The following is a 20,421-nucleotide window of genomic DNA, read 5'->3' as shown; positions in this document are numbered from 1 at the left end:
GGCTTTTTTACTGCCTCCCCCTGATGGGGGTGCAGTCTTGCCAGGCCACAGAGGAAGACAATGCAGCCAGTCCTGATGAGATTGGATAAGCTAGAGTCAGATGGAAGGGGAAGAGGAACTCCCCTATCCATGGACTTGGAGAGGGGCATAGGAGGAGATGAGGGAGGAAGGTTAAGATTGGAAGGGAGGAGGGAGGGAGTTACAGGATACAAAGTGAATAAACTGTAATTAATAGAAAAAAATACAATTAAAACAGAAAAACACTTCAAATATTTATGAAGATATTACCTTATGCTAAAAATCCTTCAACGTTTTTGAAACCCAAGACAATTATTGAGGAAATAAAAAAATGAGAAGATTTCAATTCAATTATTTATTTCATACCAGGAATGGTTGGGGTTTGCTCAGAAAATTGTACTTTTATGAATGTGTAGTAAACCTGAGCCAGACATTATGGATATAGAATAAAAATTTTCAACCACATAAAAGCTAAAGTGCATAATATTCTTTAATACCACTTTCTATATAGTTTTCAATTATTTTTACATTAGTGGTGTACCAATTATAAAATCATGGGTTATTGTAAATAGTCCATATAAATATGTCCCCTTAGCCCTTTTCTCCAAACAATTAAATATATTGCTTACTCTACTGCGTCTAGTTCCTCATCACCTCCCTTCCATTTAGAGCCACACCTTTCTGTCTCTCATAAGAAAGCAATCAAGTTTCTAAGGGATAGGAATATAATAAAATATAATAATAATATTATATAATATAATATATAATACAATGTATTATAGAAGATAAAACAAAACAAACAAACAAAAAAACACATCACAATAGAACAAAACAAAACAAAGGAATAAAAACGCCCAAGAAAAGACACAGGAAACAAACACATACACAGAGATCCACTCATTTGCACACTAAGGAACCTATAAAGTCATTACACAAAATTACTAAATTGCTCCTGCTTAAAGCATTTTATAAGATCCCAATATTAGTGTCATAAAGCATAAATTAACTAAAAGGATTCAGGCACTTGTTATTCAAAGCAGAGAACATAGTAGAATAGTCCATTTTCAATAAAATTTGTGTGTGTGTTTTGTGCATGTGCGTGTGTGTGTGTGTGTGTGTGTGTGTGTGTGTGTGTGTTTATGGATTGTTTTGCATGGATGTGTGATAGACTGATGCAATAATGTTTACAAAAAGTCTTTAGACTTAGATTTTAGACTTCAGGACAGCAATTGATATATTTTGACGTTGTGTCTAGCACACATTTCTTAGATAAGTCAGTTCTTCCTAGAATGGCTATACCTTAATAATACTGATACAAAAGAAGGAGGTTTCACTTAGGCAGAAATAAGTGACATCTTTTATGATATTTGAAATGATCACTGTTGTCCAGCACAATGAGCTTATTTCTTCTCTTCTATAGTAATTTTCCTTCATCTCTGATATAATAGTGTGCCACAAAGTGACTTCCAGGAATATGTCACAGATTCAATCAATTTAGAATGACACAGCACTATCATTCCCATAAGTGTTCAAGCACTTCCAGGAATGACTAAGAAGCAAAACCTTGCCCACCAACTGCTGCGGTGACACATACATTGTGAAGGAGACAGCCCTATAGAATGGTTGCCAATTATATATATTTGAAATATAGTTTGAAATTCATTCCTTGAAAATAGTGAATTTTCCATTTCTGAACATGTTTCAAACACACTGCAATATTTGATGTGCTTCTGTCAAAGGACTCTAATTTCCTCCATACACCACAAATGAAAAGCTCTGAAGTAGAGTCAGATAAAATTGACATATTTGATATCTGATGACTTTTAATGATTTTTAATTAAAATGTATTTAAATTGTAGGAAATTAATTTTATACTGTTAACAATACAAACTATCAGATGAACCAAGCAAAGAAATCCACCATCTCATGAGCTTTAATATTTATATAACACTTTAATTAAGCAAAACATTCTTTACTGAGAAAGCTAATAAATTACACTTACTTAAAAACTTGTTGATGATAACTCCAGAAAAAAACTTTTGGTTACTTTACACGCAAAATATTTAGTTATTTTTATTTATGTTGAAGGATGTAACAAGGATAGCAATTTGGTATTCATACACAAATTTCATGTAGCTATTATTCTATTTGGATATTTTTTAAAAACATTTTCTAAAGGAAACAAAATTTTATGTGAATAGCTTTCTTTCATTTTACTAAAGAGCTAAGAAAATGAAATACATCTGAATTTCATAATTAAAGATAAAAAACAAAGATATAAAAATTGATGATGACTTAACAGTCTAGTTTTCTGTTGGTATTATATGACCAATGACTAGGAATTACACAAAAAGTAATCATTCAAGGAGCAGAAAGTATTGGGGAGGTCCAGTAAAAAATTAAATTACATAGATGAAATTAATGGGCTTATTGAGCTTAAATTTCATGACATTTGTTCTTTCTTTAAATTTTTTATTTAACTTTTATTAATTACACTTTATTCATTTTGTATCCCCCCATAAGCCCCTCCCTCCTCCGCTCCCGATCCCACCCTCCCCCCTTTCTGCATGCATGCTCCTCCCCAAGTCCACTGATAGGGGAGGTTCTCCTCTCCTTCTTTCTGATCTTAGTCTATCAGTTCTCATCAGAAGTGGCTGCATTGTCAGAGTTCTAGGTTATGTCCATGAATAGTCCTTGGTTGGAGTATGAGTCTCCGGGAAGTTCACTGTGTTCTGTTGCTCTCCTTGTGGAGTTCCTGTCCTCTCCAGCTCTTACTATTTCCCACTTCTTACATAAAATTACATTCACTCTGCCCAACAGTTGGCCATCAGGCTCAGCATCTGCTTTGACAGTCTGCATGGCAGAGGCTTTCAGAGGCCCTCTGTGGCAGGTTCCTAGGTTGTTTCATGTTTTCTTTTTCTTCTGATGTCCATCCTCTTTGCCTTTCAGGATGGGGATTAAACATTTTAGTTAGGGTCCTCTCTTTTGCTTAGTTTGTTTAGATGTACAGATTTTAGTGGGTTTATTCTATGTTGTATGTTTATATGGTTAAGTATATACCGTGTGTGTCTTTTTGCTTCTGGGACAACTCACTCAGGATGATCCTTTCCAGGTCCCACCATTTACCTGCAAATTTCATGATTTCCTTATTTTTCATTGCTAAGTAATACTCCATTGTATAGATGTACCACAATTTCTGCATCCATTCTTCAGTTGAGGGGCATCTGGGCTGTTTCCAGCTTCTGGCTATTACAAATAAAGCTGCTACAAACATGGTTGAGCAAATGTCCTTTTTGTGTACTTGAGTCTCTTTTGGGTATATGCCTAGGAGTGGTATGGCTGGATCTTGAAGAATCCCTATTCTTAGTTGTCTGAGAAAGCACCAGATTGATTTCCAGAGTGGTTATGCAAGTTTACATTCCCACCAGCAGTGGAGAAGGGTTCCCCTTTCTCCACAACCTCTCCAGCATGTGTTGTCACTTGAGTTTTTCATCTTGGCCATTCTGATGGGTGTAAGGTGAAATCTCAGGGTTGTTTTCATTTGCATTTCCATAATGGCTAGTGAGGTTGAGCATTTCTTTAAATGCTTCTCTGCCATTCTGTATTCCTCTACAGAGAATTCTCTCTTTAGCTCTGTTCCCCATTTTTTTAAGTGGATTACTTGGATTGCTGCTTTTCAGCTTCTTTAGTTCTTTATATATACTGGATATGAGTCCTCTGTCATATAAAGGGTTGGTGATGATTCTTTCCCAATCTGTAGGCAGTCACTTTGTTTTGATGACAGTGTCCTTTGCTTTACAGAAGCTTTTCAATTTCATGAGGTCCCATTTATTGATTGTTGCTCTTAGAGCCTGTGCTGTTAGTGTTCTGTTCAGGAAGTTGTATCCTGTACCAATGAGTTCTAGGGTATTCCCCAGTTTTTTTTCTAGCCGATTTAATGTTTCTGGTTTTATGTTGAGGTCTTTGATCCACTTGGACTTCAGTTTTGTGCAGGGTGATAAGTTTGGATCTATTTTCATTTTCCTTCCCATCAAATTGCCAACACAATTCTTTACAGACATGGAAAGAAAAATTCTCAACTTCATATGGAATAACAAGAAACCCAGAATTGCTAAAACAATCCTCTACAATAAAAGATCTTCTGGAGGTATCTCCATCCCTGATCTCAAGCTGTACTATAGAGCAACAGTTATAAAAACTGCATGGTACTGGCATAGAAACAGAATGGTGGATCAATGGAACCAGACAGAAGACCCAGAAATAAACACACACACTTATGGACACCTGATTTTTGACAAAGATGCCAAAACCACACAATGGAAAAAAGATAGCATCTTCAACAAATAGTGCTGGTCCAACTGGATGTCTACATGTAGAAAAATGAAAATATACATTTTTTCTTGTTCTGTGTTTGTTTTGGAATAATTTTGCTTGACACTAAGTGATAAAATGTCAAGAAATAAACACATGATTTACACTCGTGGCATGGCTGTTGTAAAAGAGGATGAAAATAATGCGATTTCTCCTAGCTTACCATTGTAAATGGATTTTGTGCCCATAGTTGGTGTAGATATTGGGTGCATTATGACTTTGCCAAAATTATTTCCAAATCCAAGATGAAAGATCAAATAACTTTTCAATTACGAGGTCCCAAAGTTCAGTCATGGCCAGGCAATTCCTTATGAGTATTGGGTCTAGAACAGAAAACTATGAAAACCATATTTAGCTTTTCCTATAATTTAAAACACGTCTGACAAACAGAGTGAGACAGAAAGTTGCGTAGATCTTAGAGCTAACTTTATGAATCTGAAATGAATGAAGTAAACTAATTAACAAACTTGCTTGGCACAAGTATATGAGCATTGTGTGTCCTCATTCCATCATCATTGTTCTTAAGCTCCACAAAATCAGACTTCTCATTGTTAGAAATGCTCTCAAGATAAAACTGAACAAAGGTTATTTGAATGTTCTCACTTATCTATCTGCATCTTTTTTCCTTTTCTTTTACCTACTCATAGTTATCCAAATTTTATAAGGTCTTAGTATGATTTTTTTCAGTCATAGATATAATCAGACTCAATGAATTACCCGATATTTAAAAATATAAAAATATAGCTATAAGTTAGTTTTGTACTATGCATGACCTGAAGACATTTGGCATGGAAGATATCACCCCCTCCTCCTGCTCATAAATATAATCCATCAGAAAAATTTCTAAGCATCCAAGTCTGCTTTTCGTAAACATACAAAATGTATAAAATAAAGAAGCAAAATAGGTGTGTGTGTGTGTTTTCAACATATGAAAAAAATCAAATCTAGAAATGATATAAAATATTATACATTTTAGTGGATAGAATTTATTATCATAAGTTTATAATCATGTGATTACATAAAGAACTGAACTATGAAAGAAAATGAAGACATTAATAGGACATTCTAACTATGAATAATTTATGTGAACTTTGGGTAAACTATTTGGTGAGAGTCTTAATTTAATTATTGATATGAAGCCCAGGCAGTAATTAATAAAGCTATGCCTTATCATTAATAGAAATAGAGTGTGCATATTTGCCTAGGCCAACACTGCCTCCAATGCTGTACAGCCTAGCATAGTTTCTTTTCCTGTAGTAATAAAATACGTCAGTAAGAAACAATTTAAGGGACAAAGGTTTTCCTTTACCTACAGTTCTATGTTACTGTCAGTCATGGTGGGAGAGTCAAAGCAACAGGAACTTAATACAATACAGTATCAACCAGGAAATCAAATCTACTCACTCATGGGGATTGGATCTTCTCTTCCCACCTCAATTAAGGAAATCAAGACACCCAACCCCCTGACATGCACAGGGTTTTCCTTGTCCTAGTTGACTATAGACTTTCATCAAGTTGAAAATGAGTATTGACCCAAACAGCTCAATCTACATTATGATGATGATGATGATGATGATGATTATCATCATCATCATCATCATCATCATCATCATCATCATCATTATTATTATAGTTATTTGAGGCATGGTTTCTCTCTGTAGCTTTGGCTTTCCTGGAACTTGCTCTGTTGACCTCAGCCTCAAAAAGATCCACCTGCCTTTGCCTCCCAAGTGCTGTTATTAAAGGCATACATTGCCATCACCTGACCCAACCTACATTTTAAATATGATTTATGTTTGTTTGTTTGCTTGTTTGTTTTTCCAGTAATTGTTTATTGCCTTCTAGAGTTGATTTCTAGGGATTAATATAAAAATTTTAAATGTGTAAATAGTGTTCTAAAATAAAAGATTTAACCATATTTTATGCCTGTATTCTAAGAAAAAATTCTACATGAAACCTAGGCAAATTAAATTCTGTAGCTTGTTTCGTACCACTTAACAAACAATGGTAGTCACCATTCTATCAGGGGACAAAGGTAAATACCATCCCAGCTACAAACCTTGAGGTCTGCAATGATGATGTGCTTATAACATATCCCAGTGCAATAGTGGCACAGCAGTCATGAGAGCAACCAACCACCAGTTGATTTAAATTACAGCCCACTCTCCAAGATGGAACCCATGGCCAACAGCACCAAGTAAGCCAAAATACTACTGTATGCTAAAGAAACATAGAAATAAAATGACTCCTAACAATATTTTTCTATCTTTAGATAAATGTCTTGCTCAGCCATCATCAGAGAAGCTTGCTCCTGCATTAGATAGAAATATATTCAGAGGCCTAACAATGAAGTATGTGCAGAAAATGAGAGACTCTAGATCACTTGTTCCTAAATTGGATGTCTCAGTCAAATTTTTCCCTAAAAGCTAAGGGAAACCTGTGGAAGAGGAGATGGAATGAATTTAAGAGCCAACGAGGATGTAAGACACCAAGAAAACAAGGCCTTAGAGACACAAAAGGATAGACACACATAAATTCATAGAAACTGTGGCAGCATGCACAGGATTTGCACAGGTCTATGCCAAATGCTGAGAGGGGAAATGGACACAAGCCTCCATTGCTTAGCGAGAAGCTATTGCCAATTGTCTGCTGCTTGAGATGAAAAAATAATGTCTCCAACAGCATCTCACTTGGTATGTCGTAGTCTTGTTTGTATGTTTTATTTTATCTTAATTTATAACAATATTATTTTAGACATCTGTTTATATTCCAATGAGAAATAAAAGGGTGGATGGGTAAGTGGGCAGGATCTGGGAGAAGTTGGGAGGGAACCATAGCATATTTTCATATTGTAATAAATAAAAGGAAAAATTAAAAAGAAATATCAAAAAATTACCCTCAAAACTGGCATAATTTTAAAAGAATATAATGACACCCATTTCAGATTATGCAATATTTTACTTGGAATAATTATCGGTTCATCAGTTAAACAGTTAACATCTAAGCTGTTTTCATTTCGTGGCTATGGTGAGCAGAAAAGCAATGAACATGGATGAGGTTTTATCCATGTAATAGGTTACAGAGTCTTTGGCTATATTCCTAAATTGGGATATATAGGTACATTAAAATTTTTGTGGAAATTTCACATGCACTGATTTCCACAATGGCTGAAAGACATATCTTCCAAGCAGCAGTAAAGAAGTGTTGTACTTTCCTCACATCTAATCTAGCATTTTTTCACCACTTTCTTTTGTAATTAATTATTCTGTCTGGAGTAAATTAAAGTCACAAAGTACTTTTAATTTACATATCTCTGATGGTTAAGGATGTTTAACTTCATTTTAAGTATTTCTTAGTCATTTGTATTTTATCATTTTAGAACTCTACTTATTTTCTTATCTAATTATTTAATTGGCTTCTTCTCTTGATTTTAATTTTCTTAATTATTTATATATTCCTCATAATAACCATCTGCATAGTGGGTAAATACATAATGCCATTTTGTAGTCCTCCTCTTCATTAAATGAGGGTGTTATTGACCAAACAAACATTAATTTTATTAGGTCATATTTATTGTTTGATTATCATCATGCCTGTGACATTGGAGTCTTGGTCATATATCATGGGTGACAATGCTCCAAGAAGAGGAAATAAAATTCCTGTCCTAGGAATAGATTACTTTATTTGGAGTTGTTGAATAGTGAGGTCCCAACAACCACCTAGTATTGCTGGTTACTGTCATTGCTTTTGGTTAGTTACACTCTGCAGCAGGATATACATTCATGGTGAAAACTTCACATACTTAATATATAGAATTCTGTGTGAAATTCTCAAAGAACTACTTTCCAAAGAGGATGAAACGAAATAAATAAGTAAAACCAAAACACTCCTCAGTCTCAATGCTGGCTGTGTTAGTGCTTCTTGCTTATACCTCGAAGAGAATATTAGCTCACAACACCATCCAAGAAAGTTTTAGGATAATTTTCCTAAAATAATTGAAGCAACTTTCTGTTTAGTAATTTTCATCCTATTCTGCCTATAAATTTACAGTCACCTATGCTTTTTTCATAGCTGAGCTTAATGCCTATCCTCTCCTTAAGAATACAATGATAAGGCTAGAGAGATGACTCATTTAAGACTCAGGCTCATACTTAAAGAAATATAATTGTACTTTTCATAAACCAAATGTGATGGATTTTCAAAACTGCTGTATATTTGTCATTCTTGGTCATCTTTTTTTATGGGCTCTCATGAAACCACATTAGAAAAAATAACACACACACAATCAACTCTAAAATTCCCTCCAAATGTGACTTGTAATATTTTCCAGAAGGCTTTTCTTTCACATTCACATCTTTCTGTGCCCAACTTGGAGTTTAACATCAAGTTTCTTAAAAACAACAACAATTTCCAAACTTTGTCATATTTGTAAACTAGGTACCACATTCTTGGGCACCTGAGTGATATAAAGTTGATTATGTGATTCAAACCATATCAGAAAAACTCAGTCCAGATGTTTGGGTTGATACTATACAAAATGTATTCACTTCCATCTAGTTTGCTAAACCAGTAAAATCAAATCATTTGGTCTTGGCCTGAGAAGCTTCCATCAAATCAAAGCCAACATGGAGGAGTAAACAGTACCAGACAGGTTTCTGCTGTTGTCTTTGATCACATAAAACAATGTATGCTCTGAAAATGTTATACCACTGAAATGGAGTACTTAGAGGCAGAGATTTGTTCATTCATTGTTTACTTACATGAGGTAACTCTACAATGGTTCTAAGAAAGAACCATTCACATTCACTTTTATGATTCACAAATCTTCGGTTTTCTCCACAAAAGACTTACATGGACAAGGGAGAATAAATATTAATTGACAATGACCATTGATCAAAAATCCCTAAACTTCTTGCTTTGCTTCTGTAGGACTATAGATTTTAGTATGTTTATCCTATATTATATGGCTAACATCCACTTATGAGTGTGTATATACCATGTGTGTCTTTCTGCTTCTGGGATACTTCACTCAGGATGCTCTTTTCTAGTTCCTACCATTTGCCTGCAAATTTCATGATTTCCTTGTTTTTAATTGCTTAGTAGTATTCCATTGTGTAAAAGTGCCAAAATTTCTGTATCCATTCCTCCATTGAGGGACAACTAGGTTGTTTCAAGCGTCTGGCTATTATGAACAGAGTTGCTACAAACATGGTTGAGCAATGACCTTGTTGTATAGTTGAGCTAGGAAGATACTCTATCCTCATTCAGAAAGACAAATGTGATAGACATTGGAAGCAGGAGAATACAGGGAACAGGACAGAAGCCTATCACTTCTGTAAAGACTGTGTTGATCAAGGTATTGAAGCAGAGGCTGAGAATCACAGTCAAATTTTGGTCAGAGTGCAGGTAATCTTATGAAGGAAGGGGGAAAGAGAAAAACCTGGCGGGGGCAGAAACTCTACAGGGCAAAAGCATTAAGCCCCAGGAGCCCTGCAAAGACTGATACCCCAACCAAGGACAATGAATGGAGAGGACCTAAAACCCTGGCTCAGATGTAGTCCATAGACTCAGGATCCAAGTGGGTTCCCTAGTAAGGAGAGCAGAGGCTTTCTCTGACATGAACTCCATGAAAGGCTCTCTGTTCACCTCCCCTTGGGAGGGGGCAGCCTTACCAAGACACAGAGGAAGACAATGCTGCCAGTCCTGATGAGAGCTGATAGGCTAGAGTCAAATAAAAGGGGAGGAGGATCTTTTTTATCAGTGGACTAGGTGAGGGTCATAGGGGATAAGAAGGAGGGAGGGTGGGGTTGGAAGGAGACAAGGGGAGGGAGGGCTCACAGCCAGGAAACAAATTGAATAAATTGTAATAAATAATAATAATTTTAAAACCTTACCTACCTACTTATACTTAAAGGTTTTTGTCAACAACAGTTCCTCTATGGAGTCTCTAACACCTCCTTAACCTAAACATACACTAGATGACTGTTTTGTTCCTCAGTGACCCAGTAACAGTTTATCCAAGCTGTCAACATTGATTTTCTGCATATTTCATTGTTCTTGCATTCACAGTTCTGCATTTACCAATTTCTATCCTCAGTGTTATTTTTCTCCCTCTATTTAAAGTTTTGGTTTATAACCTGCTCACCAATGATCTCAATGATACCTTTTAGTTGTCCACATTTATGTTTAGTATATAACATTTTTAAAAGTAAAGAACTCAATAGTCTTTTTTCACTTTTTAATTTTTATTTAAACTTTATAAATTACAGTTTATTCACTTTGTATCCCTGCTATAGTCCCCTCCCTCTTTTCCCCTCAATCCAACCCTCCCTCTTTCATTTACTCCCAAGCTCCTCCCCAAGTCCACTGATAGGGGAAATGCTCCTCCTCTTCTCTCTAAATTTAGCCTATCAAGTCTCATCAGGGGTGGCTGCATTGTTTTCCTCTGTGGCCTGGTGAGGCTGCTCCCACATCAGGGGGAGGGGATCAAAGAGCCAGAAAAGAAGTTCATTTCAGAGATAGTTCCTGTTCCCATTACCAGGTGATTCCACTTGGAGACTGAGCTGCAATGGGCTACATCTGTGCAGGGGTTCTAGGTCATCTCCATACATTGACCTTGGTTAGAGTATCAGTCTCAGAAAATACTCTGTTCCTAGAATTTTTTGATCTATTGCTCTCCTTGTGGAGCTCCTATCCCCTCCAGGTCTTTCTCCCCCTTCTTTCATCAGATTCCCTGTACTCTGCCCAAAGTTTGCTATGAGTCTCATCATCTCCCTAGATACCTTGCTGGGTAAAGTCTTTCAAAGGCACTCTGTGGTGGGCTTCCATCCTATTGCCTGTTTCCTCCCTACTCTGATGTGCATCCCCTTTGCTTTTCTGCATAAGGATTGAACATCTTACATATGGTCCTCATCCTTGCTTAGCTTCTTTATGTGTACAGATATTAGTAGGTTTATCCTATATTATATGTGTAATATCCTCCTATAAGTAAGTATATACCATTTGTATCTTTCTGCTTCTGGGATACCTCACTCAGGATGATCTTGTCTAGTCCCACCATTTGCCTGCAAATTTCATGATTTTCTTGTTTTTAATTGCTGAGTAGTATTGCATTATGTGAATGTACCACAATTTCTGTATCCATTCCTCAGTGAAGTACCTTGGTGCTACTCTTGCCAAGCATGTGAAAGACCTATTTGAAAAAAACTTCAAGTCTCTGAAGAAAAAAAATTGAAGAAGATATCAGAAGATGGAAAATGTCCCATGCTCATGGATCAGTAGGATTAAAAACTGAAAATGGCCATCCTGCCAAAAGCAATCTACAGATTCAACACAATTCCCATAAAAATACTAACAAATTTTTACAGAATTGAAAGAATAGTTTTCAATTTCATATGGAAAAACAAAAAATGCAGAATTGCTAAAACAATCCTGTACAATAACAGATTGTCTGGAGGTATCTCCATCCCTGTTCTTAAGCACTACTACAGAGCAATAGTAATAAAAACCACATGGTACTTGCATAGAAACAGACTGGTGGGTCCAGGGAATTAAAGAGATGACCCAGATATGAACTCACACACCTATGGACACTTGATTTTGACAAAGAAGCCAAAACCATTCAATGGAAAATGACAGCAACTTCAACAAATCATGTTGGTTTAACTGGATGACTACATGTAGAAAAATGCAAAGAGATACATATTTATCACCCTGCACAAAGCTAATCCAAGTGGATCAAAGATCTCAACATAAAACCAGACACACTAAACTCCTTAGAAGGAAAAGTGTGGAAAAACCTTGAACACGTTGGCATAGGAGACAACTTCCTGAACAGAACAACAACAACACAGGCTCTAAGATCAAAACTCAGTAATTGGGACTTCCTTAAACTGAAAAGCCTTTGTAAAGAAAAGGACATTGTTTTTAGAACAAAACAACAGTGTACAGACTGGGAGGATCTTCACCAACCCTATATCTGACAGATGGATAATATCCAGAATATATAAAGATATGATGAAGTTAAACAACAAAAAAATCAAATACACCCAAGAATAGTAGATGGATGGAAATAATCAAGCTCCGGGCATAAATCAATCAATTAGAAACAAATAAAACTATTCAAAGAATCAATGAAACCAAGAGCTGGTTCTTTCAGAAAATCAACAAGATAGACAAACCCTTAACTAAAAGGCAGAGAGGAACTGGCAAAATCAGCAAAATCAGAAATGAAAAGGGGGACATAACTACATACACAGAGGAAATCCATACAATCATTAGGTCCTACAACAAAAGCCACAAAATTCGAAAATCTAAAAGAAATGGACAATTTTCTTTATTTTATTTTTATTTTTAGTTACATTTTGTTAACTCTGTGTCCCAGCTGTATCCCACTCCCTCATTCCCTCCCCAACCCCACACTCTCTCCTTGGTCTCCTCCCAGCCCCTTTCCAAATCCACTGATAGGGGAGGACCTCCTCCCATTTCATTTGACCCTGTTTTATCAGGTATCTTCAGGGCTGGCTGCAAAGTCCTCCTCTGTGGCCTAACAGGACTGCTCCTCCCCTGGGGGGGGGGGTCAAAGAGCCTGCGCTTGAGATCCTGTTAGAAATAGTCCTTGTTCCCCTTACTTTGGAAAACTACTTGGTTACTGAGCTACCACGGGCCACATCCGAGCAGAAGTTCTAGGTTATATCCATAGATGGTCTTTGGTTGAGAGTCAGTCTCAGAAAAGATCCTGTGCCCGGATATATTTGGTCCTTGTAGAGCTCCTATCCTTTCCATATCATACTAACTCCCCTTCTTTCATATGATTCCCTGCACTCTGCCAAGGGTTTGGTTGTGAGTCTTAGTGTTTGCTTTGAAATTTTCTTGATAGATTCCATCTACCAAAATTAAGTCAAGATCAGGTAGAAAGATTGAATAGTCCTATATTCTCCAAGGAAATAGAAGCAGTCATCAACAGTCTCCCTTCCAAAACAAGCCCTAGCCCAGATGGACTCAGTGCAGAATTCTACCAAACCTTCAAAGAAGTGCTAACTCCAATTCTCTCCAAACTATTTCACAAAATAGAAACAGAAGGAACACTACCAAACTCATTCTATGAAGCCACAGTCACCTTGATACCTAAACCACACAAAGACCCAACAAAAAAAGAGAACTTCAGACCTATCTCTCATATGAACATTGATGCAAAAATACTCAATAAAATACTTGCAAACCAAATCCATAAGCACATTAAAGATATCATCCACCAAGACCAAGGAGGCCTCATCCCATGCATGCAAGGGTGGTTCAGTATATGGAAATCCATCAATATAATCCACCACATAAACAAACTGAAGGAGAAAAACCACATGATTATCTCCTTAGATGCCAAAAAGGCATTTGACAAAATCCAACACACATTCATGTTTAAAGTCTTAGAGAGATCAGGGATACAAGGCACATATCTAAACATAGTAAAGGCAATATACAGCAAGCCTATAGCCAACATCAAACTCAATGGAGAGAAACTTAACTCAATCAAACTGAAATCAGGGACAAGGCAAGGCTGCCCACTCTCTCCATGTCTTTGTAACATAGTACTTACAGTCCTAGCTATAGCCATAAGACAACTAAAGGAGATCAAGGAGATACAAATAGGAAAGGAAGAGGTCAAAGTGTCACTGTTCACAGAAGATATGGTAATATACAAGAGCAACCCCAAAAATTCAACCAGAGAACTCCTTCAGCTGATAAACACCTTCAGCAAAGTGGCAGGATACCAACTCAACTCAAAAAATCGGAAGCCCTCCTGTATACCAAAGACAAAAGGGTCGAGAAAGAAATTAGGGAAACCACACCCTGCACAATAGTCACTAATAACATAAAGTACCTTGGGATGACTCTAACCAAGCAAGTGAAAGACCTGTTTAAAAAAACAAAAAACAAAAAAAAAAAAAAAAACTTTAAGTTTCTGAAGAAAGAAATTGAAGAAGATATTAGAAGATAGAAAGATCTCCCATGCTCATGCATTGGTAGGATTAACATTGAGAAAATGGCCATTTTGCCAAAAGCAATCTACAGATTCAATGCACTTCCCATCAAAATAACAATATAATTCTTTACAGACCTTGAAAGAAAGATTCTCAGCTTCATATGGAGAAGCAAAAAACCCAGAATCTCCAAAATGATCCTTACAACAACAGATAATCTGGAGTTATCTCCATCCCTGATCTCAAGCTGTGCTACAGAGCAATAGTAATAAAAACTGCATGGTACTGGCATAGAAACAGAAAGGAGGATCAATGGAACCGAATAGAAGACCCAGAAATAAACCCACACACCTATGAATACTTGTTTTCAACAAAGAAGCCAAAACCATTCAATAGAAAAAAGACAGCATCTTCAACAAATGGTGCTGGTCGAACTGGATGTCTACATGCAGAAAAATGAAAATAGATTCACATTTATCACCCTGCACAAAACTAAAGTCCAAGTGGATCAAAGACCTCAACATAAAACCAGATACTCTAATTTGCTTAGAAGAAAAAGTGGGGAAGAGCCTAGAACTCATTTGCTCAGGAAACAATTTCCTGAACAGAACACCAATAGCACAGGCTCTAAGAGCAACAATCAACAAATGGGACCTCATGAAACTGAAAAGCTTCTGTAAAGCAAAAGACACTCATCAGAACAAAATGACAGCGTACAGACTGGGAAAGGATCTTCAGCAAAGCAGTATCTGACAGAGGGCTGATATCCAGAATTTATAGAGAACTTAAGAAGTTAAAAAGCAATAAATTAAGACCATCTATGGATATAACCTAGAACCTCTGTATTGATGTAGCCTGGCGTAGCTCAGTAACCAATTGGTTTCCCATAGTAAGGGGAACAGGGACTATTTCTGACAGGAACTCAATGGAAGGCTCTTTGACCTCCCCACCCACCCAAGGGAGGAGCAGTCCTGCTAAACCACAGAGGAGGACTTTACAGCCAGTCCTGAAGATACCTGATAAAACAGGTTCAGATGAAAGGGGAGGAGGTCCTCCCCAATCAGTGGACTTGGAAAGGGTCAAGAAGGAGATGAGGGAGGGAGAGTGAGGTTGGGAGAGAATGAGGGAGCAGGACACACTTGGGATACAGAATTAATGAAATGTAACTAATAATGAAAATTTAAAAAAAAAGAAAAATGTGGTACAGAGTTAAACAGGGAATTCTCAATAGAGGAATATCAAATGTAGAAAAACATTTAAAGAAATACTCAACATCCTTAGTCATCAGGGAATTGCAAATCAAAACAACCCTGAAATTTCACCTTATACCAATCAGAATGGCTAAGATCAAACACTCAAGTTAAATGCATGTTTGAAAGGATGTGGAGAAAGGGGAACTCTCCTTCATTGCTGGTGGGAATGTAAACTTGTACAATCCCTTTGGAAATCAATCTGGAGTTTTCTCCGACAATTAGGAACAGTGCTTCCTCAAGATCCAGCAGTAGCATTCCCAGGCATAAATCCAAAACAAGCTCAAGTGAGGACATTTGCTCAGTCATGTTCATAGCAGCTTTATTTGTTATGGCCAGAATCTGGAAACAACCCAGATGTTCCTCAACTGAGGAATGGATACAGAAATTATGGTATATTTACAAAATGGAATAATGAAATCTTGATAAATGTATAATTGCTGCATGGGTCTCCTACTCAGTTTTTATATGTACAATTATCTATCGTAACTACCTGTACTTTGTTATGGTTTTTACATATATGTGTACATGTATATATTTATATTTATAATACATGTATATATATATAATTTAGCATGTTTGTATGTATTTTCTAACCCTTTGAAATGCAATATTTTCATCTAAAAATAGAAGGTACACAGATTATTCATACTGTATGTTCTTGCTTTAAAATACTTTCACAATTGTTTCTATTAAATTAGGACTCAAAATACTGCTATCTTCCACTCTGCTCTTAATAAAATGAAATCGCTCTTAAAAATAATAAGCATATAATCGAGTCATAAAAAATCTCTCATTTTTATAACTAATATCCTAAAATGTATTGCACATATACTATTTGTTAATTGTATTTATTTAACATAATAGTGTATTTGGTACTGTTAATTTTAATTGATTTGAACAGTTGCTTAATTTATACTGCTTAAATATCTACTATTTGATGAAATCAATGATGGTATGATATGATAATATTAAGTAGTAGCAGTAGAAACCGTACTAAAAAACTTGTAAAGCAGTAAAATCTTTTCTCATTGATTTATATTTTATCAGTACAAATTGAGAGATAATATATAAATGTTTGGATGTAACAGAAGAGTGATATGCAAACATATTTTATTCATCTTAACAAGAAGCTAATAAATTTCACATATATTTCACTTTGAATTAGGGTTTATAAGCTTTTTTTTTTAGGTGCATCGGTTTGAGGGTGAAAGTCACTTCAAATTACAGACAGTTGTGTGCTGCCATGTTAGTGCTGGGAATTGAACCCAGGTCCTTTGGAAGAGCAGACATAACCATAAACTATTTTTCAAAGCCCTATAATAAATTCAGTCTTTTTCATGATTATCTATAATACCATGTTTTAAAACTGGTTTCATAGTATGGAAAACAATATTCTAAGGATTTTCAGAAGAACAGAGCATAGAAACATCAGAGGCATTATCAACATAATAAGAGATGAAAGAGAGAATCTTGGGTATTGAAAACAGGAAAGAAAGTACAGATACATTCATCAATGAAAATGTTAAATAATAATAATAATAATAAAAACCCAGACACAAACATTCAGGACATCAACTAGGAGGACTCTAGGGAATATGTTTAATCCTCATTCAGAAGAGCAAACAGGATAGACATTGGGAGTAGGAGAAGACAAGGAACAGGACAGGAACCTTTTACAGAGGACCTTTGACAGACTACCCACCAGGATATCGAAGGAGATACTGAGACTCTTAGCCAAACTTTGGGCAGAGTGCTGGAATCCTTACGGAAGAAGAGGGAGCTAGAAAGACCTGGAGGTGACAGGAACTCCACATGTAGAACAACAGAAACAAAATACCTGGACCCAGGGGGTCCTGTAGAGACTGATACTCTAACTAGAGACCATGCATGTAGAGGACCTAGATCACCAGTTCAAAAGAAGCCCATTGACTGCTCAGTTTTTAAGTGGGTTCTTTAGTAAGAGTTACAGGGTCTGTCTCTGACATGAACTCAGAGGCCTGCTCTTTGATCACCTCCCCCTGGGTGATGCAGCTTTACCAGACCACAGAGGAATATGATGTAGCCTGCCTTGATGAGATCTGATAAGCTAGGATCAGATGGAAGGGAAGGAAGTCCTCCCCCATCAGGGGAGTAGGGAAAGGCCATAGAGGGAGAAAAAGGAGGGTGTGTGGGACTAGGAGGAGATAAGGGAGGGGGCTGCAATGAAGATACAAAGTGGAGAAATTGTAATAAATAAATATGTAAATAAAATTAAATAAATAATTCAGGTTATCTGAGACACCACAAAATCAACAAATCTAAAATTAATAGATATAGAGGAAAGAGAAGAAACCCAAGTCAAAGTTACAGAAAATATTTTCAATAAAACCATTGAAGAAAGTTTTCCTAAATCCAAAAAAGGATATAACTTTCAACAAACAAAAAGCATACAGAACACCAAACAGATTGGACAAGAAAAGAAATACACCATGGCAAAAAATAATCAAAACACTAAATGCACCCAACAAAGAATGAAAATTAAAGTTGCAACAGAAGACCAAATAACATGCAAAGGCAGCTATACTATAGTTATACAGTATAATGGAGACTCTAAAAGCCAACAAAATATAGACATATATGAAGGCAATATAAATGAAGTCACCAAATGACAATGGAGACAGAACCGCAACTGGTCACCAAATGGTGCCTCCATGTTTAGAAAGGGGTTACATCTTACTGAGTTGATGGCTAAAGTGATCTTATTGGAACCCCTGTTTGCCAAGGCTATAGATTGTCCTCTCCAGTTATACAAGTCATTGAGTTCACAGAAGTCAAGCTGGTGCTTCTCTAAAGCCTTCATCACTATGGTCTACAGTTCTTGTTATTGAAAAGTACTCTCCATGGTATCTTGACCAGCCACAGTCAGAGATGCTTCCTCCTCTAGCAGATTGGAACAATTACGGAGACTCACAGCCTGACAATATGCTCAGCAGAAGAGATGTTGAAACAAACAGACTGAAATTTCTCTATCAAATCCTCCTTCAGGGCTCATGTACTTCTGTGGAAGACAAGATAGAAACAGAATAAGAGCCAGAGAGATGGAGGACACCAAGAAAGATATGAGCCCACAGAGACTGGCAACATGCACACGGCCTTCATAGGTCTGCTGAGGAGGTACTGTCTGTGAGAAGTGGACACATGGCACCAGTCCTAACATAGAAGCAATAGCTAATTGATAATGGCTTGCAAATGAAAAAATTGTTTTCTACAAGGGAGTCTACCTGGAGAAACAAAACACTCTTAAGGGTAGACCCCATGCCTAGCAGCAGATGGCCAAGAGAAAGTAAACTCAATGGCATATTGGAGCTTCTTTGTCTCATATTGTTGTAGCAAGATATTTTATTTTCTTTCATTTAATTGTTTAAAGACTTACAGATCTTTGCACACATGACATTTACATATACTTCTTTCCCTTTCTTCTTTCTTTTCTCCACCTCCCTTCATTTCTTTCTTTTCATATTTTTTTTTCATTTTAAATCCTGATAGTAGCTGTCCCTCCTCTCCTCCTAATCCCCTTCTCCATCCCTCTTCTTCCAATCCCTCCTCCCCTACACCTCAGATAAGGGGAGCCCTGTCCCCCACCAACTCATACTATCACATCAAGTCACATCAGGACTGAGTGCAATTTCTTCCAATATAGTCTAGTAAGGCAGCCCCTCCAGGAGGAAGTGACCACAGGCAGGCAACAGTCTGTGTAAGACTGCCCACTTTTCCCTTCTAGGGGAACCACATGATGCTCAAGCTACTCATCAGCCACTTATGTGGAAGGGGCCTAGGTCGAGGCCATGCATGGTCCTTAGTTGGTGCATCAGTCTTTATAAGACAATCCCCCAGCCCCCCTCAGCCCAGGTTAATCGCTTCTGTTGGTCTTCTTGCGGAGGTCCTGTCTCCTCCAGGTCTTCATATCCTTCCTCTCACTTTTGCACAAGACTACCTGCACTCCACCCAGTGTTTGGCTGTGAGTCTCAGCTTCTGTTCTGATCTGCTCTTTGGTGGGGCTTCGCAGAGGGCAGCTATGCTAGTGTCCTGTCTACAAGCATAGCAGAGTATTGTTAATAGTGTCAGAGGTTGGCTCTCTCCCATGGGGTGGGTCTGAGTTTGGGCCAGGCATTAGTTGGACATTCCCTCATATTAGCTCTATCTTTATCCCTGCACATCTGTTAAAGTTAACATGGCTTAAAGGTTTTATAGATAAGTTGGTGTTCCCCTCCCTTCATCCATCTAATTAGAGTGTGGCTTCTTCTGTCTCCTTAACCCAAACTACTAGGAATCTCAGCTAGAGTTGCCCCCACATCTTACCAGGAGGCTTCCCTGTTATAGTTCTCCAGCTTGTCTCAGAGTTGCCACCTTCCTTGGTTTCTCTTCTCTCTGCAAGCTCTGTGTCCCCTGCTCCCTCTCCCCATGTCTCATCTCCACTCTCATTTCTCTTCACTCTCATTCTCCTACCCTGTTGCCTCTCTTCAATCATCTACACTATCTACACTATTTCCTTTTCTGAGTGAGATTTAAGTATCCTTCCTTGGGTCCTCCTTGTTACTCTTTGTAGTTGGGTCTATGAAAACTATGGTTATTCTATAATACATGGTTAACAACCACTTATAAGTGAGTACATACTATGTGTGTCTTTCTGGGCCTGGGTTACCTCATTCAAGATGATCTTCTCTAGTTCCATCCATTTGCCTGCAAATTTCATGACTTCCTTGTTTTTAATTGCTGAGTAGTATTTCATTGTGTAAATGTACCACAATTTCGGTATCCATTCT

This window comes from Meriones unguiculatus, chromosome 15 (assembly GCF_030254825.1).
Source record: "Meriones unguiculatus strain TT.TT164.6M chromosome 15, Bangor_MerUng_6.1, whole genome shotgun sequence".
NCBI lineage: Eukaryota > Metazoa > Chordata > Mammalia > Rodentia > Muridae > Meriones > Meriones unguiculatus.
Note: the sequence above shows the minus strand (reverse complement) of the source record.